We start from the raw sequence: 22,624 nt of genomic DNA, 5'->3' as shown, positions 1-22,624 counted from the left end.
AAACACTTCCCTCTTCACTTTCTTGACCCCACTCATGATTTTATAGACCTCCTATATCCCCCCCTTAGTCGTCTCCCCTCCTATGGAAGCTGTTCCATATCTCTAATCATATGGGGATAGTTGAAAACCCCCATTATTATTGGGTTTTCTGCTTTTGTAGCCTCTCTAATCTCGGTGAATTTCACAGTCACCATCCTGGTCAGTAGTATATTCCTGCTGCTAGATTCTTATTCTTCAAGTGTGGAATTCCTATTCTTAGAGATGCTAGGATACAGTTGGGTTCGTTTAAGATTTTTACTGTTCTTTACTCTATGCTTTCCTGGACATATAGTGCCCCTCCCCCGCCAGCGTGACCTACTCTGCCGTTCTTTCCGTGCTGATGGTCCAGGGTCAAACCCTGCTATGGGCTCAACTGGGGTTTGGTTATTTGATCCCACCCAGATCCCACTGAAATCCCTCTTGGGATGTCGTCTGGGCCATCTCTACTGTACCCCACTTCTCATGGCAGCCCCAGGCACTCAGCATTTGTGACTATCAGGCATCTTTAACGCAGATGGCCCCACTAAAGCCAGACAGATCTGAAAGCTTTGGCCAGTCTCCCAGCAGACAACACTTGCTTCCACCCATCACTAATACACAGAGTACATAGCACTGACTGGTGCGTCGGCCTGAACTCGCTATCTCAGACGCCAGGGACCCAAAGCCCAGGGAATTCACAGAGGACTTACAGGTTGTTGAATTTGGTGCCATTGGCCCATTTCCAGAGCTGCCCAGGGTCCCTCCGGAGGCCAATCCAGTGGTCAAATCTGCCTTTATAGCACAGCACAAAAGCCTAAAAACAGCAGAGGGAGAGGTGGGGTCAGAGCACAGGCTCTGTGCACCAGAGAATCACAGGGATACACTGAAGGGCTCTGTTTTCAGGGAAGGGCTGGGGATTTTCGCCTCCCTCTTGCCCAGCTCTGGGTAATTCAGTATTAACTTTCCTATCCCAAACCTCGCCTCGCCTTACAGAACAGCTGAGCTGCCCTGCCCATCACAGGGGAAGGGGAAGGAAAGAGCCCAGCTGATCTCAATAAGGGATGCTGGGAAGGGCCAGGGATGAGAGAAGAGCCACCAAATCCTCAGCCAGAAGGGACCAGGGCTAAGAGGCCCCCCCCATCCTCATCTGGCTACCCAAGAGCACTGGCTCTTCAAGTCAATCTGGGATCTCAGTACCCCTTTGGCCCCATGCCACCCAGAAGACACTCAAGCCAGCCTTGCCCTCGAGAGGGGCGGTCTTCTTTTGAGAGGGCTGACAGTGAGTGATCCCTGCAGTCAGACACGGACACTAGAGGTGCCCCGGGCCAGCCAGCCAGGCCTGGCATTCAGCAACTGGAAGCTCATTTACTCAGAGCTGCTCCTCGAGCCCAGGTTCTCCCGCAGCAGCTGCTGAGCCAAGACCAGAACGTTGCAATTCGAGCATCTCTCACCATTTCCTGCTCACTGTTGATCTCAGCCAGGGAGGCGCTGAGCGCAGAGCAGTAGGTCAGGCTGTAGGTCCAGTTCCTTTCGGCCTCAGAGAAATAGTAGCATTTCCCTTGGTATCCGATCCAGCAACGGGCCCCGGTTCAGCTGACGGAAGCTTAGGTCTCCACACTGAGAATGAGACAGCGACACGTGGTGTGAGGGAGACCCGCCACCCGCCAACGAGGAGAACAGGGGGAGATCAGACCCTGCGCCCCAGGCTTCTGAGACCCTTCGAACCAGGGTGGGTACTGAAAGGCTGTGAGGGAGCCAGGAGGACGCTGGGAATCGCCCAGACCCAGAGGGGGGTTATCTAACTCTGCTCTCCCTCTCTTGGGTTCACATTCAACAGGGATGCAGCTGACAAGCAGCTCATGCCATGAAGCCCAGGACAGAGAGCTGGGCCCAAGCTCAGGGTTACAACACGGGGTGGGGAGAGAGCCGCAGAGGGAGGGGACAGTTACCAGGGGGCCAGCAGGGGGGCAATAATTAATGGGTAGGAGATTAACTTCAACATGATTTGCCAGGTCTAGTACCCCAAGGAGTTCTGCTAGCCTGGACTGCTGCCCCCTCCCCCTGCTCTGCGCTTTGCTTCCCTGGAGAGGCAGGTTGAGATGAAGATGGGAACAAACTCCCTTCCCTTCAGGAGACCGAACGCCCGCTGCCCGGCCTGTCCAGCACAGCCAGCCAGGTTCACGGTCACCATAAACAGCTGCCATCTGCGCTCGCACACGCTGTCTGTGCAGGCGGGGACGTCAACAGCGAGACGAGACCCTGCCCTGCCGAGGTCACCAATGGGTGGGTGGGGCTCATTGCTGCCCTGCACTGTCAATCACCCCCACTCTGCACGGGTATCAGTGACCGTGCCTGGGGCCCGGCAACAGTGACTTGGACCCAGAGTGCTCAGAGATGGGCTGGGGGGAGCTAACGTCAGTCCCGACACACAGAGTGCCCAGGTGCAGTGGTCTGGGAGGGAGCAGGAGGGGGGTCGGGGTCTGAGAGGGAGCAGGAGGAGGGTCTTGGAGGAACATCCCCCAGGAATCCTCTGTCCCAGGGGCAGAAGCCAGACAGGCCAGGAGGAGAGACTGACTGTGGTGGCTCCAGGGGGAATGGGATGTGCAGAGAGGGGGAAGGGAAGGGTGAGAACTCACCTGCCAGGACAATGATGAGAACTAAGAACATGGTTGCGAGGGCGACTGCGAGCACAATTGTACATGTCTTGTAGTTACATTTCCTGCAGTTAGGACAAGGATCTGAAACAGAAAGACCTGTCAGGCAGGGCCGCGAGGACACGTCTCCCCCACGGCACCAGGGCTGGAGCTGCCTTAGAACAGTGGTTCTCACCCACCGGTTCGTGTACCCCTGGGGGTAAGCAGAGGTCTTCCACGGGGCACATCAACTCATCGAGAGATTTGCCTCGTGTTACGACAGGCCACATAAAAAGCACTAAGTCAGTACAAGCTAAAATTTCATACAGACAATGATTCGTTTATACTGCTCGATAGACTATACACGGAAAGGTACAGCGTTGATAGTCCAATTGATCTATTTCATAATTAAATACGCAACAATGAGAGACTCAGCAATTTTTCCGGAATAGTGGCTGTGACACTTTTGTATTTTTATGTCCGATTTTGGAAGCAAGTGGTTTTTAAGTGAGATGAAACTTAGCAGAGTGCCAGACAAATCAGCCTCCTGACAGGGCGACAGTCATCTGGAAAGGCTGAGAACCACTGGACTTGAACATGCACCGTTCTGTCGATTGCTCCTTCCGTCAGACGCTCTGGGAGAGGAGCCCGGAGGGTCAGGCCGGCTGGGGTTGGCAGAACAGCCCCTCCTTCCCCTCAGCCCAGTGCCCTCCCCTGGGCACTCCCAGCCAGGCTGCCAGGAGGCCTGGTGAGCTCAGGGGCACAGAGATAAGGACCCGCATGTCCTGGTGGCAGTTGCTCCAACTGCCCCCCCACCATCCCCACCCCCATTCTGCCCCCTGCCGAGCGCTGGCTGGGCCCACACTGCCGAGTGCCCCTGTCCCCACACATTGGGGTCTCACACTGGCCATACACAGCAGAAGGGGGGAGAACGAACCAGGCCGAGATGGGCCAGGGCTGTCACAGGGGGTCTGACACACCCAGCCCAGGAGGCCCCTGCACAGCCCCACGGCCACCGCTGTGTGCGCCAGACAGCAGCTGTGAACCAGGGATCGGTGCCCTGAGAGCCCCTGGGGGTGATCCAGTCCCTGCTGCCCACAGATGGGGGGTTGCTGGGCACTGGATGCTGCCACTGAGAGCCTGGCCCCATGTGGGACAGCCTCAGTGTCTCTCTCCAGCCTGTTCCCAGGCAGTGACACCCCATTACCTGGTTCCCCTCCAGTCTCCAGGTGTCCATGGCCCTCAAGAGGCCACTCCTACAGCGGCTCTTCGCTCCCAGCAGGTCCAGCTGCTGGCCCCATCGTCTCTCTCAGCGACACTCGGGCCGCACACTCTGCTGGAGACGCTGGGCTGGGGTCGGCTCCTCTCTGTGACTGGGTCCGATTCAGCAGCAGCGAAGCCGAGCTGGGGCCGGGGTCCTGGCCCTGGCTCCCCGCACACCCTGCTCCGGACTCTCTGGCCGATCTGAAAGTCGAGACGGACCCAGCAGGACAGATCAGTGCGGGGTGGGGCACGATTTGTGGTTTCTCGTTCCCTGCCCAGCAGCCCAACCCCCTGCCAGAGGCGGTGCCATGATGATTGAACCCCCTTAAACACCATCGGCCCCTCCACCCCCCAGGGCTTCAGAGACCTGATCTGCCACAGGCCCCACCCGCCGCACACCACCCCCGCGTGACAGGCACCCAGCTAGGGTTGACAGGAGGAAAAAACCCTCCCTCCCCACACATACCTCCAGCAATCGAGAGCAAGTCGAGAATCCTAACAGGAGTGGGGAGTTGGTGGCGGGGGAGAGAACCAGGATGGATTGAGTAAAATCAAGGCAATTAAATCACCAAGTCCAACGCCTCAATTGAAATGATCAATTTTAATCAACTTATAGATTTACACTTCAGTAATTTTCTAAGGCCAAGTGTCCACTCAGTGGGTGACAGAACCATTAAAACTTCATGTCCAAAACTTCCCCCATGGCGGGAGGGGCGGGGAAATTGTGGGAGTGGCCCTTTCCTTCCCCCTTGTTCACTGGGAACGCAGGCAGGGGGAGGATGCCCGTGGGAAACCACGGTTGGGGGTCCAGGGGTACAAGGTTGGGGGTACAGGGAGCAACAGTGCGCTGATGACCTCCCCCCCAACTGGCTTGGGGCCATGGGAGGGGAAGGGCCCAGGTAGCTCCATGCTCCACACAGGTGCACCATCCACAGCGAGCAGACCAGGGGTTGGGGGGGGGAGCCACCAGACAGGCCCAGCCCGAGGAGGGGGGACGGGGGGCGCCCCCCCAGCCCGGGAAGGGGGGGAAGGTAGAGGGGACACTCAGGGCCCCCCCCAGCCTGGGAAAGGGGGGGAAGGGAGAGGGGGGACAGAGGGCCCCCCGAGCTCGGGAAAGGGGGGGAAGGGGGACAGAGGGCCCCACAGCCCAGGAAAGGGGGGGAAGGGAAATGGGGTACAGAGGGCCCCCCCCAGCCCGGGAAAGGGGGGGAAGAGAAAGGGGGGACAGAGGGCCCCCCACCCAGCCTGGAAAAGGGGGGAAGATGGACAGAGGGCCCCACCCAGGCTGGGAAAGGGGGAAGGGAAAGGGGGGACAGAGGGCCCCCCCAGCCCGGGAAAGGGGGGAAGAGGGACACAGGGCTCCCCCCAGCCCGGGAAAGGGGGGGAAGGGGGACACAGCCCCCCCCCAGCCCAGGAAAGGGGGGGAAGGGGGACACAGGGCCCCCCCCAGCCCGGGAAGGGGGGGAAGGGAGAGGGGGCACACAGGGCCCCCCCAAAGCCCGGGAAAGGGGGGAAAGGGAAAGGGGGAACACAGGGCCCCCCCCAGCCTGGGAAAGGGGGGAAGGGAAAGGGGGGACACAGGGACCCCCCAGCCCGGGAAAGGGGGGGAAGTGGGACACAGGGCCCCCCCCAGCCCGGGAAGGGGGGGAAGGGAGAGGGGGCACACAGGGCCCCCCCCAAAGCCCGGGAAAGGGGGGAAATGGAAAGGGAGAACAGAGGGCCCCCCCAGCCCGGGAAAGGGGGGAAGGGGGACACAGGCCCCCCCAGCCCGGGAAAGGGGGGGAAGGGGGACACAGGTCCCCCCCCAGCCCGGGAAAGTATGGAAGGGAGAGGGGGGAGAGAGGGCTCTCCCCCAGCCCGGGAAATGGGGGGAAGGGAGAGGGGGGACAGAGGGCCTCCCCCAGCCCGTAAAAGGGGGGAAGGGGGACACAGGCCCCCCCCAGCCTGGGAAAGGGGGGGAAGGGGGACAGAGGGCCCCCCTGAGGATGGAAAAGGGGGGGAAGAGAGGGGACACAGGGTCCCTCCCAGCCCGGGAAAGGGGGGGAAGGGGGACACAGGGCCCCCCCCACCCGGGAAAGGGGGGGAAAGGGGAATACAGGGCCCCCCCAGCCTGGGAAATTGGGGGAAGGGAGAGGGGGGACATAGGCCCCCCCCAGCTGGGGAAAGGGGGGGAAGAGGGACAAAGGGCCCCCCCCCAGCCCGGGAAAGAGGGGGAAGGGAGATGGAGGACACAGGGCCCCCCCCAGCCTGGGAAATCGGGGGAAGGGAGAGGGGGGACACAGGCCCCCCCCAGCCCGGGAAAGGGGGGTGTCACGGAGTGTGGGGGAGTCCAGGCCCTGCACCCCTCTTCCTGGGATTCACTGAGACTCTCAGCCGGCCAGTAAAACAGAAGGTTTCTTGGACAACAGGAACACAGTCCAAAACAGAGCTTGTGGGGACACCCAGGACCCCTCAGTCAAGTCCTTCTGGGGGAGCAGGGAGCTTAGACCCCAGCCCTGGGGTTCCCTGTGTTCGTCCACCCAGCCCCAACCTGAAACTAAACCCACAGAGCAGGTTCCCTGCTGCAGCCTCTGTTCACATTCCTGGGCAGAGGTGTCACCTCCCCCTCCCCCTCCTGGCTCAGGTGACAGGCTCTCAGGTCTCCCGTCCCCAGGGCACATTCCCAGGTCAACACTCCCCCCTCCCTGCTGCGTCACATCGTCACACCCCCCAACCCGGGAAAGGGGAGGGGAAGGGGACACAGGGGCCCCTCAGCCAGGGAAAGGCGGGGGGAAGGGGACACAGGGCCTCTCCAGCCCGCGAAAGGGGGAGGAAGGCAGAGGAGGGACACAGGACCCCCCCAGCCTGGGAAAGGGGGGACCCAGGGCCCTTGCCAGCCCGGGAAAGGGGGGACACAGGGCCCCCCCACCCCGGGAAAAGGGAGGGAAGGGAGAGGGGGAGGCAGGGCCCTCCCCAGCCCGGGAGGTGGGGGAAGGTAGAGGGGCATTACTGCCCCCCCCAGCCCGGGAAAGGTGGGGGAAGGGAGAGGGGGGACACAGGGCCCCCCCAGCAAGGGAGAGGGGGGACACAGGGCCCCCCCATCCCGGAAAAGGGGGGGGAAGGGAGAGGGGGACAAAGGGCCCCCCCCAGCCCAGAAAATGGGAGGGGAAGGGAGAGGGGCGATACAGGGTCCCCCCCAGCCCGGGAAAGGGGGGGAAGGGGACACAGGGCGCCCACCAGCCTGGGAACGGGGGGGAACGGGAAAGAGGGGGCACACAGGGTACCCCCAGCCCGGGAAAGGGGGGGGAAGGGGACACAGGGCGCCCCCCAGCCTGGGAACGGGGGGGAACGGGACAGAGGGGGGACACAGGGCCCCCCCAGCCCGGGAAAGAGGGGGAAAGGGGACAGAGGGCGCCCCCCAGCCCGGGAAAGGTGGGGGAAGGGGACACAGGGCCCCACATCCCGGAAAAGGGGAGGGAAGGGGACACAGGGGCCCCTCCGTCCGGTAAAGACGGGGGAAGGGGACACAGGGCCCCCCCTCCAGCCCGGAAAAGTGGAGGGGAATGGTGAGGGGGGACACAGGACACCCCCCAATCTGGGAAACGGGGAGGAATTGGACAGAGGGCACCCCCCAGCCCGGGAAAGGGGGGAAGGGGACACAGGGCCCCCCCAGCCTGGGAAAGGGAGGGAGGGAGGGGGGGACACAGGGCCCCCCAGAGGGGAAAGGGGGGAAAGGGAGGGGGGACCCCGGGCCCCCCCCGAATGGAAAGGGGGGGAAGTGAGAGGGGGACACAGGGCCCCCCCGGAAGGGAAAGGGGGGGCAGGGAGAGGGGGGACACAGGGCACCCCCCCCAGAAGGGTAAGGGGGAGAAGAGGCAGGGGTTCACAGGGCCCACCCCAGCCCAGGAAAGGGGGGGGAAGGGAGAGGGGGTACCAGGGCCCCCCCATTAGGGAAGGGTGAGGGAAAGGGGACAGAGGGGGGACAAAGGGCTCCCCTACCCCGGGAAAGTTGGGGGAAGGGAGAGGGGGGACACAGGGCCCCCCCCAGCCTGGGAAAGGGGGGGAAGGGAGGGGGGGACAAAGGGCACCCCCCAGCCCGGTAAAGGGGGGGAGGGGACACAGGGGGGACACAGGGCCCCCCCAGCCCGGTAAAGGGGGGGTAGGGGACAGAGGGGGACACAGGGCCCCCCCAGCCCGGGAAAGGTGGGGAGAGGACAGAGGGGGACACAGGGCCCCCCCAGCCCGGGAAAGGGGAGGGAAGGGGAGAGGGGGGGGACACAGGGCCCCACCCAGCCCGGGAGAGGGGGACACAGGGCCTCCCCAGCACGGGAAAGAGTGGGGAAGGGAGAGGGAGGACACAGGGGCCCCCAGCCCAAGAAAGGGGGGGGAAGGGGACAGAGGGGGAACACAGGGCCCCCCCAGCCCAGGAAAGGGGGGAAGAAGAGGGGGGCACAGGGCCCCCCCAGCCCGGAAAGGGGTTGGGAAGGGGACAGAGGGGGGACACAGGGCCCCCCCAGCCTGGAAAAGGGGAGGGGAAGGGAGAGGGGGGACACAAGGCCCCCCTCAGCCCGGGAAAAGGGGGGGAAGGGGACACAGGGCCGCCCCCAGCCCGGGAAATGGGGGGAAGGGGACAGAGGGAGGACACAGGGCCCCCCCCAGCCCGGGAGAGGGGGGACACAGGGCCCCCCCAGATGGGAAAGGGGGGGAAGGGAGAGGGGTTACACAGGGCACCCCCCAGAAGGGTACGGGGGGGAAGAGAGAGGGGTTCACAGGGCCCCCCTTAGCCCGGGAAAGTGGGATACAGGGCCCCCCCCCAGCCCAGGAAAGGGGGGGGAACGGAGAGGGGCAACACATGGCCCCCCACAGCCCGGGAAAGGGCGAGGAAAGGAGAGGGGGGACACAGGGCCCCCCCCAGCCTGGGAAAGGGGGGGAAGGGAGAGGGGGGACACAGGGCCCCCCACAGCCCGGGAAAGGGGGGGAAGGGGACAGAGTGGGAACAAAGGGCCCCCCCCAGCCCGGGAAAGGAGGGGGAAGGGGACATAGGGGGGATAAAGGGCTCCCCGCCAGCCCGAGAAAGGCGGGGGAAGGGACAGAGGGGTGACACAGGGCCCCCCCAGTCCAGGAAAGGGGGGGGAAGAGAGAGGGGGGACACAGGGCCCCCCCAGCCCGGGAAAGGGGTGAAGGGGACAGAGGGGGAACACAGGGCCCTCCCAGCCCTGTGGGGGGGGAAGGGGACACAGGGCCCCACCCAGCCCGGGAAAGGGGGGGGAAGGGTACACAGGGCCCCCCCAGCCCGGGAAAGGGGGGGAAGGCAGAGGGGGGACACAGGGACCTCCCCAGCCCGGGAAAGGGCGGGAAAGGGGACACAGAGCCCCCCCCCAGCCCGGGAAAGAGTGGGAAAGGGGACAGAGGGGTGACACAGGGCCCCCCAGCCCGGGAAAGGGGGGGGGGAGAAAGAGGGGGACACAGGGTCCCCCCCAGCCCGGAAAAGGGGAGGGGGAGGGAGAGGGCGGACACAGAGCCCCCCCAGCCCGAAAAAGGGGGGGAAGGGGACACAGGGCCCCAACCCAGCCAGGAAAAGGTGAGGGGAAGGGAGAGGGGGGATACAGGGCCCCCCACAGAACGGGAAAGGGGGGGCAAGGGGACACAGGGCCCCACCCAGCCCGGGAAAGGGGGGGAATGGAGAGTGGGACACAGGGGCCCCCCAGGCCGTTAAAGGGGGGGAAGGGGACACAGGGCCCCCCGCAGCCCGTGAAAGGGGGGGAATGGAGAGGGGGGACACAGGGCCCCCACCAGCCCGGGAAAGGGGGGGAAGGTGACACAGGGGCCCCCCAGCCCGGGAAATGGGAGGAAGAGGACAGAGGGGGGACACAGGGACCCCCAGCCCGGAAAAGGGGGGGTAATTGGATTCAGGGTTGACACAGGAACCCCCCAGCCGAGAAAAGGGGTGGGAAGGGGACTCAGGGCCCCCCCCCCAGACCGGGAAATGGGGGAAGGGTGAGGGAGGACACAGGGTCTCCCCCAGCCCGGGAAAGGGGGGGAAGGGTGAGGGAGGACACAGGGTCTCCCCCAGCCCGGGAAAAGGGGGGGGGAAGGGGCACAGGGACCCCCCCAGACAGGAAAAGGGGAGGGGAAGGGAGAGGAGGGACACAGGGTCCCCCCCAGCCCGGGAAAGGGGGGGGAAGGGGACACAGAGCGCCCCCCAGACCAGAAAAGCGGGGGGAAGGGGACACAGGCCCCCCCCAGCCTGGAAAAGGGGAGAGGAAGGGAGAGGGGGGACACAGGGCCACCCCCAGCCCGGGAAAGGGGGGGGAAGGGGAAAGAGGGGGGACACAGGGCCCCCCCACACCGGGAAAGGCGGGGGAAGGGGACAGAGGGGGACAAAGGGCCCCCCAGCCCGGGAAAGGGGAGGGGAAGGGAGAGGGGGGACACAGGGCCTCCCCCAGCCCGGAAGAGGGGGGGAAAGGAGAGGGGGGACACAGGGCCCTCCCCAGCCAGGGAAAGTAGGGGAAGAGAGAGGGGGGACACAGGCCCCGCCCCCATCCTGAGAAAGGGGGGTGAAGGGGACAAAGGGGGGACACAGGGCACCCCCACCCCGGGAAAGGCGGGGGAAGGGGACAGAGGGGGGACAAAGGACACCCCAGCCCTGGAAACGGCAGGGGAAGGGAGAGGGGGGACAAAGGGCTACCCCCAGCCCGGAAAATGGGGGGAAAGGAGAGGAGGGACACAGGGCCCCCCCCAGCCAGGGAAAGTGGAGGAAGGGAGAGTGGGTCACAGGGCCCCCCCAGCCCAGGAAAGGGGAGGGGAAGGGGACAGAGGAGAGACAAAGGGCCCCCCCAGCCCGGGAAAGGGGTGGGGAAGGGAGAGGTAGGACACAGGGGCCCCCCAAGCCCGGGAAACAGGGGGGAAGGGGACACAGAGCCCCCCCATACCCGGGAAAGGGGGTGGAAGGCAGGGGGTGTACACAGGGCCTCCCCCAGCCAGGGAAAGTGGGGGAAGAGAGAGGGGGGACACAGGGCTGCCCCCAGCCCGGGAATGGGGGGGGAAGGGGACAGACGGGGGACACAGGGCCTCCAAAAGCCAGGGAAAGGGTTTGGGAAGGGGAAAGATGGGGGACAGAGGGTCCCCCCTGGCCTGGGAAAGGGGGGGGAAGAGAGAGGGGGGACACAGGGACACCCCCAGCCCGGGAAAGGGGGTGAAGGGGACAGAGGGGGACATAGGGCCCCCCCAGCCCGGGAAAGGGCTGGGAAGGGGACAAAGGGCCCCATCCTTCCAGGAAAGGGCGGGGAAGGGGACACAGGGCCCCACCCAGCCCGGGAAAGGGGAGGGGAAGGGGACACAGGGCCCCCCCAGCCAGGAAAAGGGGGGGGAAGGCAGAGGGGGGACACAGGGACCCCCCCAACCCGGGAAAGGGGAGGGGAAGGGGACACAGGGGCCCCTCAGCCAGGGAAAGGCGGAGGGAAGGGGACACAGGGCCCCTCCAGCCCGTGAAAGGGGGAGGAAGGCAGAGGAGGGACACAGGACCCCCCCAGCCTGGGAAAGGGGGGACCCAGGGCCCTTGCCAGCCCGGGAAAGGGGGGACACAGGGCCCCCCCCACCCCGGGAAAAGGGAGGGAAGGGAGAGGGGGAGGCAGGGCCCCCCCCAGCCCGGGAGGTGGGGGAAGGTAGAGGGGCATTACTGCCCCCCCCAGCCTGGGAAAGGTGGGGGAAGGGAGAGGGGGGACACAGGGCCCCCCCAGCAAGGGAGAGGGGGGACACAGGGCCACCCCCAGCCCGGGAAATGGGGGGAAGGGGACAGAGGGAGGACACAGGACAGAGGGAGGACACAGGGGGGACAATGGGAGGGGAAGGGAGAGGGGCGATACAGGGTCCCCCCCAGCCCGGGAAAGGGGGGGAAGGGGACACAGGGCGCCCACCAGCCTGGGAACGGGGGGGAACGGGAAAGAGGGGGCACACAGGGTACCCCCAGCCCGGGAAAGGGGGGGGAAGGGGACACAGGGCGCCCCCCAGCCTGGGAACGGGGGGGAACGGGACAGAGGGGGGACACAGGGCCCCCCCAGCCCGGGAAAGAGGGGGAAAGGGGACAGAGGGCGCCCCCCAGCCCGGGAAAGGTGGGGGAAGGGGACACAGGGCCCCACATCCCGGAAAAGGGGAGGGAAGGGGACACAGGGGCCCCCCCGTCCGGTAAAGACGGGGGAAGGGGACACAGGGCCCCCCCTCCAGCCCAGAAAAGGGGAGGGGAATGGTGAGGGGGGACACAGGACACCCCCCAATAAGGGAAACGGGGAGGAATTGGACAGAGGGCACCCCCCAGCCCGGGAAAGGGGGGGAAGGGGACACAGGGCCCCCCCAGCCTGGGAAAGGGAGGGAGGGAGAGGGGGGACACAGGGCCCCCCAGAGGGGAAAGGGGGGAAAGGGAGAGGGGGCACCCCGGGCCCCCCCCGAATGGAAAGGGGGGGAAGTGAGAGGGGGACACAGGGCCCCCCTGGAAGGGAAAGTGGGGGCAGGGAGAGGGGGGACACAGGGCACCCCCCCCCAGAAGGGTAAGGGGGAGAAGATGCAGGGGTTCACAGGGCCCACCCCAGCCCAGGAAAGGGGGGGGAAGGGAGAGGGGGGTACCAGGGCCCCCCCATTAGGGAAGGGTGAGGGAAAGGGGACAGAGGGGGGACAAAGGGCTCCCCCACCCCGGGAAAGTTGGGGGAAGGGAGAGGGGGGACACAGGGCCCCCCCCAGCCTGGGAAAGGGGGGAAGGGAGGGGGGGACAAAGGGCACCCCCCAGCCCGGTAAAGGGGGGGAGGGGACACAGGGGGGACACAGGGCCCCCCCAGCCCGGGAAATGGGGGGAAGGGGACAGAGGGAGGACACAGGACAGAGGGAGGACACAGGGGGGACAGTGGGCAGACTCAGGCTTCAATCCCCCGTCCTGAGGTCGTTTAGTAATTTTTGTTGTCAGAAGGGAGTTATGGTGCAATGAAGTTTGAGAACCCCTTGTCTATTTATCAGTGACTTGGAACAAAGGATAAGCCCTAAAGTGGCAAAATTTGCAGATGACACACAATTATTTAGGTTACCAAAGAAGTCTGAGTTATTTCAGAGAGACCAAACTTGGATAACATGATGGCTGATGAAATTCAATGTTGATCAATGGAAGGTTACGCACATTACAAGGATAATTAGACCTATGCATGCAAGTTATTGGCTTTAAAATACTCAGGAAAAAGACCTGGGCAGCACTGTGGACCCCTCTGTGAAGAGCTCTGCTCAATGTGCAGTGGTATTTAAAGAATGAAGTGTCAGGATGCACAAAGAACAGGACAGAAAATCACACTTATATACATCCTCACCCGTACTGGTCGCCACGTCTCAGGAAGGATATTACAGAGACAGGCAATAATTATGATTTGAGCCCTGAAGGCAAAGCCATATAAAAAGTGATTGAAAAAGATGGGACATTTTAGTTTAGATAGGAGACATGACAGAGATATAGAAAACAGTGAGTGAGAGAGAGAGATAAATTGGGTTCTCAGACCTACCTTCTCTCCTAGTGCAAGAACAAGAGGATACTCAACTAAATTGAAAGGTAGCAAATTTCAAACTATAAGAAGAAATACTCTTCTTTACATGATGCATAATTAGCCTGTGGACCTCCTTGCCACAAGATAGCATTGAGGACAAGAGTTTAACAGAAATAAAATGAAAAGACATTTATGTGGCTAATGAAAACATGCAGTTTTACACTGAGTAGGGTTAAAACAAAACAGACAAGCAATGAAAAATCCCAAATAGACGAAGGATTCAGAAAGGCCCAGGCACTGACAGAGAAATGCAAATATCCAGAGTTGTGATAATTCTCAAAAACACAAGCATTCTGGAAGGGAGAGAAACCCCCTCCTGCTTCATGGAACAAACCAAACACTGACGGGGGTCAGGAGGGATATGAGGGAAGTGAACTCTCCCTGGGGGCAGATTAGTCGATCATTGGGGTGATGGGACTGGGTGGGAGGGGGGTGGAGCCCGCAGCCAATAGCACAGGAGAGCAAATGGGCAGAGTGACACTGTAGCGAGCAGCACGATGACATCATCAGCCACCATGTCCCTGGCCACCTTCTGCCTGGCAGGTCACACCGGGGGTGTTAACGACTACAGCCAGCTCACAGCATGGGCACAGTGCTGGCTACACAGAGGGCAGAGTGAGCCAAACCCGCTCCCTCCCCTGGCTGTGTGGGAGCAATAAACCCCTGGGAGTTCAGGGAGTCGGGTTTGGGTCTGTTCATTCCGTGTCCTGAGTGTGAGGGACGAGGGGCAGAACTCTGCACGGGGCACAAACCATTGCCAGCTGCCCCAACCCCGAGGTGGCTGCATTTCATGCACTGGGGCTGTGATATACCATAGGGATTAGGCAAGCTGAGGACTCAGAAGTAGACCTAAAAAACCTGTATCTATGGAAACTGAGGCAGTAACACACCTATCCTCCTTTCAGGTATTTTGTTCATCCCTTTCCTGGTGACACATGTGAACCCCCCTCCCCGCCCTTCGGCCTGGGGCCCGCCCCCCAAATCGCCCCCCTTTGGCCCAGAATCCCCGCCCTTCGGCCAAGAACCGGCCCCCGCCGCTGTGCTGCCCTCCCCACATGGGTCCCCATCCCCCGCCCGAGCCCCGGCCCCCATTCGGGCCCGCGGTGCCCCCGAGCCCCAGCCCACCTGCGGCTGTAACCAGCCCGCAAACTCCGCCGCGCAGCGAGCGAGCCACCACGGAGCAGCCAGCAGCACCTTCCCTCCCACCCACCCATGCCCCGGGTGGCCCGGGCAGAGACCCCTGGGACTGGGAGCGTCTCACCCCGCGGGAAGAGCGCCTGGCGCCACAGCCGGGGGGAAGGAGCTGAGGTCCCGCGCACCAACCAGGCCGGCTCGCAGCTGGATCCCGCCGGGTGAGTTCACAGCCATAGCGCGACCTAAGAGAACAGCTGCGGCGCCAGTGCCCGATGTCATCACAACAGCGGCCGATCCACGTGCGCCCCGCCCTCAGCCCCCCCTCCATTTAACCCGGCTCCCCCTTCTCTATTGCGTCAAACAGAAGCTGCTTGTCTTCACTTTCAAGGCCCTTCACGTACTGTCCTCTCCCAACCGGACATCTCTCATCCACCGTACCAAGGTGTTGACTCTCACCTCCAATCGGTCCATGCTGCCAGCAACACCCACTTGTTAAATTTTTAGACAACCACCTTCATGCTTTCTGCCACATGCCCTACATGCTGGGGAGGAGAGCCCCTTCAACATTCGCAAACCTACCTCATTACCCATCTCCAATTCCCAAATCAAAGCTCTTCTTTGCCCTGGTGTCTACCAAAAATTCAACAGCCTGTCTGCTGGGGTGCTGAGACCACTGCCTATCATACCGACCAATACAGTCTCATTATTTCCTTCCACTCCCCTGTCTGTCTGTCTCCATCTGTCTCTTGTCTTATACTTAGATTGTCAACTCTTTGGGGCAGGGACTGTCTTTTGTATTGTTTTGTACAGCACCTAGCACAATCGGGTCCTGATCCATGACTGGGGCTCCTATGTGCTACAGTAATACAAATAACACAGGCTAGAGAATGTCACTATTATGGCTTCAGTGCCCTCCCCCACCACCACCACCAAAAAGCAGCAGAACGAACAAAAAAAATCAACCTCCCAGCTCAAAAAGTATGTGTTTACACTCAGCGGGCTAACTCAATGTAAAGTACTAGTAGAGGTGAGGGAGAGGTGTCTTTTACCTTGGTGTAGCTAGTCCAGGAATGCTATACGCTCAGCCTGGAATTTACCTGGACAAGTGACACTGAGGTTAAAGCCACCGGTGCCTTGTCTCCACTAGGATTTTACATCAAGTTAGCTATCTCCGTGTAAACACACTTTTGCAGTGAAGACAATGCCTGGGAGACTCCTACCTCAAGCCCTGAACTTCTGGTTGAGCTAGACATTATTTGCAACATTTAAGAGCCCACTGATTGAAAGAGGTTAAACACACACAACATTTCTCCATTTTATCTTTGTGCAACTGACAGCACTCTGTGTAGTCAGGTCTCAGAGTAGCAGCCGTGTTCGTCTGTATTCGCAAAAAGAAAAGGAGGACTTGTGGCACCTTAGAGACTAACCAATTTATTTGAGCATAAGCTTTGGTGAGCTACAGCTCACTTCATCGGATGCATAAAGTGGAAAATACAGTGAGGATGTTTTTATACACACAGACCATGAAAAAATGGGTGTTTATCACTTCAAAAGGTTTTCTCTCCCCCCACCCCACTCTTCTGCTGGTAATAGCTTATCTAAAGTGATCACTCTCCTTACACTGTGTATGATAATCAAGGTGGGCCATTTCCAGCACAAATCCAGGGTTTAACAAGAATGTCTGAGGAACCGGGGGGGAGGAATAAACAAGGGGAAATAGGTTACCTGGTATAATGACTCAACCACTTCCAGTCTCTATTCAAGCCTAAGTTAATTGTATCCAATTTGCAAATGAATTCCAATTCAGCAGTCTCTCGTTGGAGTCTGTTTCTGAAGTTTTTCTGTTGTAATATCGCAACTTTCATGTCTGTCATCGCGTGACCAGAGAGTGAAGAAGAGTGAAGCCTGTTGATTGTTCTTTAGCCACTTGGATGTGCTGCAGTGCAGCTGCTCACAATGCACATAGAGGCAGGGGTAGGAAAATGGCAGTCCAGCCTTAGAGTTGCTCATGCCAAGCCACTGGCCAGGTGGCTTGGACATGAGGAGGGAGCAGGGCCTTGTCAGATGCACATCTGATGCTCCTGGAAGTTGGTCTGCAGAATCAGACCCCCAGAAAAGGATTCACCAAATCTTTGGAAGCTGTGCACTGCTTCAGGGCAATATTATCAGTCATGTCTCTCTCCCCGCACAACCTCCACATGTGTATTCGTCAAGACCTAATCATCTTTATTTATACCTCTTCTGTACCCTTCTAACTAGTGCTTCATACACATCCCCAGGGGAAGGGGAGGGCAAATGAGTGCACCCCACACTCAGAGAGACACTGACCTGGGAGCGATTTCTAGACACGGTTGAAAATCTTTTCCAAAGGAAGGATTGTCTGTAGAAAAGTGACTATTTTTGGAATGCAAGGGTTTTTCAGGAAAGATTGTCAAGACTATAGGAATTTCCTGGTTTCACAATATTGTTCTGACACTTTTGAAATCAATCTTTTGTTCACTATATACTCTCTTCCATGCCTCTACCCCCTTTGACCCAAAACCTGAGTTTGTTTTGGGTTAAAGTGGGTGGAGGCATGGAAGAGTAGCAGCCGTGTTAGTCTGTATCTGCAAGACTAACACTGTTTCAGAGTAGCAGCCATGTTAGTCTGTATCAGCAAAAAGAAAAGGAGGACTTGTGGCACCTTAGAGACTAACAAATTTATTTGAGCGTAAGCTTTCATGAGCTACAGCTCACTTCATTGGATGCATGCAGTGGAAAATACAGTGGGGAGATTTTATATACATAGAGAACATGAAAAAATGGGTGTTACCATACAGACTGTAACAAGAGTGATCAGGAAAGGTGAGCTATTACCAGCAGGAGAGCGGGGGAGGGGGGGTGAAGAAACCTTTTGTAGTGATAATCAAGGTGGGCCATTTCCAGCAGTTGACAAGAACAGTAGGGGGGGAAATAAACAAGGGGAAATAGTTTTACTTTGTGTAATGACACATCCACTCCCAGTCTTTATTCAAGCCTAAATTAATTGTATCCAGTTTGCAAATTAATTCCAATTCAGCAATCTCTCCTTGGAGTCTGTTTTTGAAGTTTATTGTTGTTGAAGAATTGCCACTTTTAGGTCTGAGTTCGAGTGACCAGAGAGATTGAAGTGTTCTCCGACTGGTTTTTGAATGTTATAATCCTTGACGTCTGATTTGTGTCCATTTATTCTTTTACGTAGAGACTGTCCAGTTTGACCAATGTACATGGCAGAGGGGCATTGCTGGCACATGATGGCATATATCACATTGGTAGATGTGCAGGTCAACCAGCCTTGATAGTGTGGCTGATGTGATTAGGCCCTATGATGGTGTCCCCTGAATAGATATGTGGACACAGTTGGCAACGGGCTTTGTTGCAAGGATAGGATCCTGGGTTAGTGGCTCTGTTGTGTGGTGTGTGGTTGCTGGTGAGTATTTGCTTCAGGTTGGGGGGCTGTCTGTAGGCAAGGACTGGCCTGTCTCCCAAGATCTGTGAGAGTGATGGGGCGTCCTTCAGGATAGGTTGTAGATGCTTGATGATGCGTTGGAGATGTTTTAGTTGGGGGCTGAAGGTGATGGCTAGTGGCGTTCTGTTATTTTCTTTGTTGGGCCTGTCCTGTAGTAGGTAACTTCTGGGTACTCTTCTGGCTCTGTCAATCTGTTTCTTCACTTCAGCAGGTGTGTATTGTGGTTGTAAGAATGCTTGGTAGAGATCTTGTAGATACTTGTCTCTGCCTGAGGGGTTGGAGCAAATGCGGTTGTATCGTAGAGTTTGGCTGTAGACAATGGATCGTGTGGTGTGTCCTGGATGGAAGCTGGAGGCATGTAGGTAAGTATAGCGGTCAATAGGTTTCCAGTATAGGGTGGTGTTTATGTGACCATTGCTTATTAGCACTGTAGTGTCCAGGAAGTGGATCTCTTATGTGGACTGGTCCAGGCTGAGGATGATGGTGGGATGGAAATTGTTGAAATCATGGTGGAATTCCTCAAGAGCTTCTTTTCCATGGGTCCAGATGATGAAGGTGTCATCAATGTAGCACAAGTAGAGTAGGGGCATTAGGGGACGAGAGCTGAGGAAGTGTTATTCTAAGTCAGCCATAAAAATGTGGGCATACTGTGAGGCCATGCGGGTACCCAAAGCAGTGCCGCTGGTTTGAAGGTAAACATTGTCCCCAAATGTGAAATAGTTATGGGTGACACACCATGAGGAAGACTGATCATGGAATCCTGCATCCAGTTTTGGCTTCCACCTTCGAAAAAAGATTGGGAAATATTGGAGATGGGGCAGCAAAAAGCAGTGAAACATTTTGAGGGCTGGAGAAAAATGCCTGTGAATGAGCTATTGAAAGAGCTCAGCCTGTTTAGATGAAAAAAAGATCGGGAGGTGACATAATTGAAGTGTTGAAGTGACTTCATGGAGAGAAAAGATCGGGTATGAAAGGGCTCATTAATCTAGCAGAGAAAAGAATAAGAAGACCCAGTGGCTGGAAACTCAAAAGAGACCAATTCATATTAGAAAGAGTGCACACATATTCAACAGTGAGGATGAATCACCAAAGGAACAAACCAGAAAGGGAAGTGGTGGGAATTCCCCACCTCTTGATGTCTTCTAATGAAGACTAGATGCCTTTCTGGAACGTGTGTAGTCAAAAACTAGCTCCTATACTCTCCAGAAAGCATGTGATATGCAGGGGGTCAGATGACATGCTCTAATTGTCTCTTCTGTCCATAAAGTCTGCTAATTTATGAAAAACTGAGCATAGCACGGGGAGAAGCCTCTGATGTTTTACTTTGTTCGACTTGAGCCCACAATGAACGCTCATTGTGTGGGGTGATCCAGGGGAAGCGGCTGAAACATCCAGTGTGGCTGGACAGGGGCAGGACATCAGCACTGCAGGGGAGGGGTGGGTGTGGCAGTAACATCACAAGGGCCTTTGGCAGGATCTCAGCTGATTGGACAAAGGTGGCGGGGAGGTGATGATCTCACAGAGAGATCTTGACATCAGCCAGGCAGGACAGGGGTGCAGGACAGGGGCAACCTCGGAGATCCCTGTGGCTTTGCTTCAGCACGTCTCCTTCTCGAGGTCTCTCCTGGAGGACTGAGAGAGCATTCACTTTCACATTCGTGAGCGCAAGGAGGACCCTCTTCGGAGTTTTCTCCTTTTCTTGTAGTGGTTTTGCTCAAAAACAGACGTCCCTGAATAGAAGGTAAGAGCCTCGGAGAGGTTTGGAACCTGTTCAGTCTCATCCATCAGGTGCCGGCTGATTTTTAGGAAAGGAAAACACTAGATTGTGGAGGCAGCATTTTATTTCCGACCTAGGACTTTGTCCCTTAGAATTACTGTGGACATTGGGGTTTCTCCTTTTTGTTTTCCCTTTTCCTGCCTCTCCCTCCTTTCTCGTCTTCTCTTGTATCTTTGTCCTTTCCCCCTGCTTTTCTTTCACCACTAGGACCTGTCTGTGCATGTGGAGTTGGGGATGGGGGGTTGCACTCCAACTCTCATTGTGGGAGGTCCTCCCAAAGACATGTGGCTGGAATGGTACTCTGAGAGTGACTCCCTCCGGTGGTGGCCTGGGACATCTGGTGAGGACTCTCAGCTTTCTGCTTCTCAGAGTCTCAGTGCTGATTGGGGGAGCTTGGGCTATTGTGAGGGAGGAGACTCAGGTCCTCGTTACTCTCTTTTAAGGCCAAGGAAATAAGCCATAACCAAACATGTATTTGATTGCTCTTGCTGCTTTTCTCCATTCATTGTCTTGGAGTAATTCATGATTCTCTCTCTAATCGGCTAGTTCTTCTAAAATACTTACAAAATAATTAGGTTTTAATAAAGTCAAATGCAACCCCATAGCTTCAGTAACAAAGGAGTCAGGTGGCACCCTACAGAATGGGGGACAATCCGCTGGAAAGCAGCGACCCTGAAAAGGATTTCGGGGCCATAGTGAACGAGCTGCTCAGCACGGTCTGTCAATGTGAAACTGTGTTAAAAAAGGTTAAAGCCATTCTTGGATGGATAGAGTAGTGAGGATGGAAAGGGAAGTGAAAGAGCATTGGTGAGACTGATGTTGGAATGTTGAATCCAGTTCTTGTGTCCACATTTTGAATATTATGTTAAAACAATTGGAGAGGGTACAGAAAAGATTCGTAATTGAGTGATGGGGATGATGCCTTCTAATGAGACATTGAAAAAGCTCAATCTGTTTAGTATACACAAAAGACAAATGAGAGGTGAGTTGCTTGACTTCATGGAGAGAAAACGTTGAGTATAAATGGCTCTTTTATGTAGCAGAGAAAGGCATGACAAGACCCCATGGATGGAAGCAGAAATCAGAAAAAGTATAAGAGAATAAGACCCGGATTTGTAAGAGGGTGATTCGTCATTGGCACAAACTACCAAGAGAAATGATGGATTCTCCATCTCTTGATCTCTTCGAATAAAGACTAGATGCCTTTCTGGAAAACATTTGAGTAAAAGAAAAGCCCAGCTCTTCTGACATACAGGAGGCCTTAGGATACGCAGGGGATCAGATTAAATGCTCTAACGGTTGCTTCTGGCCATAAAGTCAACTAACTTGTGAAAACCTAATTGTGGCCTGGGAAGAACCTCTGTGTTCTACTGTGTAGTCGGTGTCATCCCCACAAGGAAGAGTCATTGAGTGGGGTGATCCAGGGAAAGCAACTGAAACATCCAATGTGGCTGGACAGGGGCAGGACATCAGCACTGCAAGGGAGGGGTGGGTGTGGCAGTGACATCACAAGGGCCTTTGGCAGGACCTCAGCCTATTGGACAAAGGTGGCGGGGAGGTGATGATCTCACAGAGAGATCTTGACATCAGCCAGGCAGGACAGGGGTGCAGGACAGGGGCAACCTCGGAGACCCCTGTGGCTTTGCTTCAGCACGTCTCCTTCTCGAGGTCTCTCCTGGAGGACTGAGAGAGCATTCAATTTCACATTCGTGAGCGCAAGTAGGACCCTCTTTGGAGTTTTCTCCTTTTCTTGTAGTGGTTTTGCTCGAAAACAGACGTCCCTGTATACAAGGTAAGAGCCTCGGAGAGGTTTGGAACCTTTTCCGTCTCATCCATCAGGTGCCAGCTGATTTTTAGGAAACGAACAGACTCGATTGTGGGAGCAGTATTTTATTTCCGACCTAGGACTTTGTCCCTTAGAATCACTGGGGACATTGGTGTTTCTCCTTTTTGTTTTCCCTTTTCCTCTGTCCCTCCTACCTTTCTCTTCTTGCTTCCTTTGTCCTTTTCCTCTGCTCTCCTCCCACCACCAGGAGCTCTGGGTGTGGAGCGGGGGGCCGGGGGGCTTGTGGGAGGCCCTCACAGAGAGGAGACTGGAATAGGGCTCCGAGAGTGATCGCCTCGGTGGTGACCAGGGCCATTCTTTGGGCGATTTGATGAGAACCCTTAGCCTCCCACCCCTCAAAGTCTCAACCTTGATTGGCTGAGGAGAGGGCTATTGACAGGGAGGAAACTCTGGTCTTTGTTGTTCTCTTTTATGACCAAGCAAATAAGTCACAACCAGTTATATGTCTGACCAATGTGGATGCTGCTCTCCATTCATTGTCTTGGAGCAGTTCATGATCCTCTCGAACATTCCAATTCTTCTCAAATACTTGCTGCATAATTACTAGGAACAATTGCTGGGCTGTAGCTCATTTGAGAGCAATTCTGCTACTGACTGGCTGCATCAGCTAAGACAAGTCCCTGCTTCTTTCTCAGCCTTCGTTTCTCCTTCTGTCAAGAATGAATAACAATCCTCTCCCACCTACCTCGCCATGGGTGGATGCTGGGGATCCACTGAAGAGTGTCACTCGGAGCAGTGCAGACTAGGCGGTCTCCGATCACACTGAGCCATATCGATTATGACCTAATATTCTCTTTTATTTGTATTTTATTCTTTTGAAATTGTGAAGACCAGCTACTACTTAGCTCAGACTGAAGCATCTCATCTAATTTTCTAGATCATAGTTGGTTTCAGAGTAGCAGCCGTGTTAGT

General features: G+C 57.6%; 1 long non-coding RNA gene across 2 annotated transcripts; it reads right to left on the bottom strand.

Moving 5' to 3' along the window:
• Positions 1–727: 727 nt before the first annotated feature.
• On the bottom strand, positions 728–2,971 carry LOC122462985. 2 transcript variants are annotated; one of them, XR_006285905.1, is made up of 3 exons: positions 2,655–2,971; positions 1,470–1,635; positions 728–832 (listed from the first exon to the last, which is right to left on the bottom strand). It is a non-coding gene; the product is annotated as an uncharacterized LOC122462985 (long non-coding RNA). The 2 variants fall into 2 exon arrangements; XR_006285906.1 differs by having other exon boundaries at positions 736–810.
• Between the last annotated feature and the right edge of the window lie 19,653 nt (positions 2,972–22,624).

The sequence above is a fragment of the Chelonia mydas genome, chromosome 14, assembly GCF_015237465.2.
Source record: "Chelonia mydas isolate rCheMyd1 chromosome 14, rCheMyd1.pri.v2, whole genome shotgun sequence".
NCBI classification, from domain to species: domain Eukaryota; kingdom Metazoa; phylum Chordata; order Testudines; family Cheloniidae; genus Chelonia; species Chelonia mydas.
This window is presented reverse-complemented; position numbering and strand designations above follow the sequence as displayed.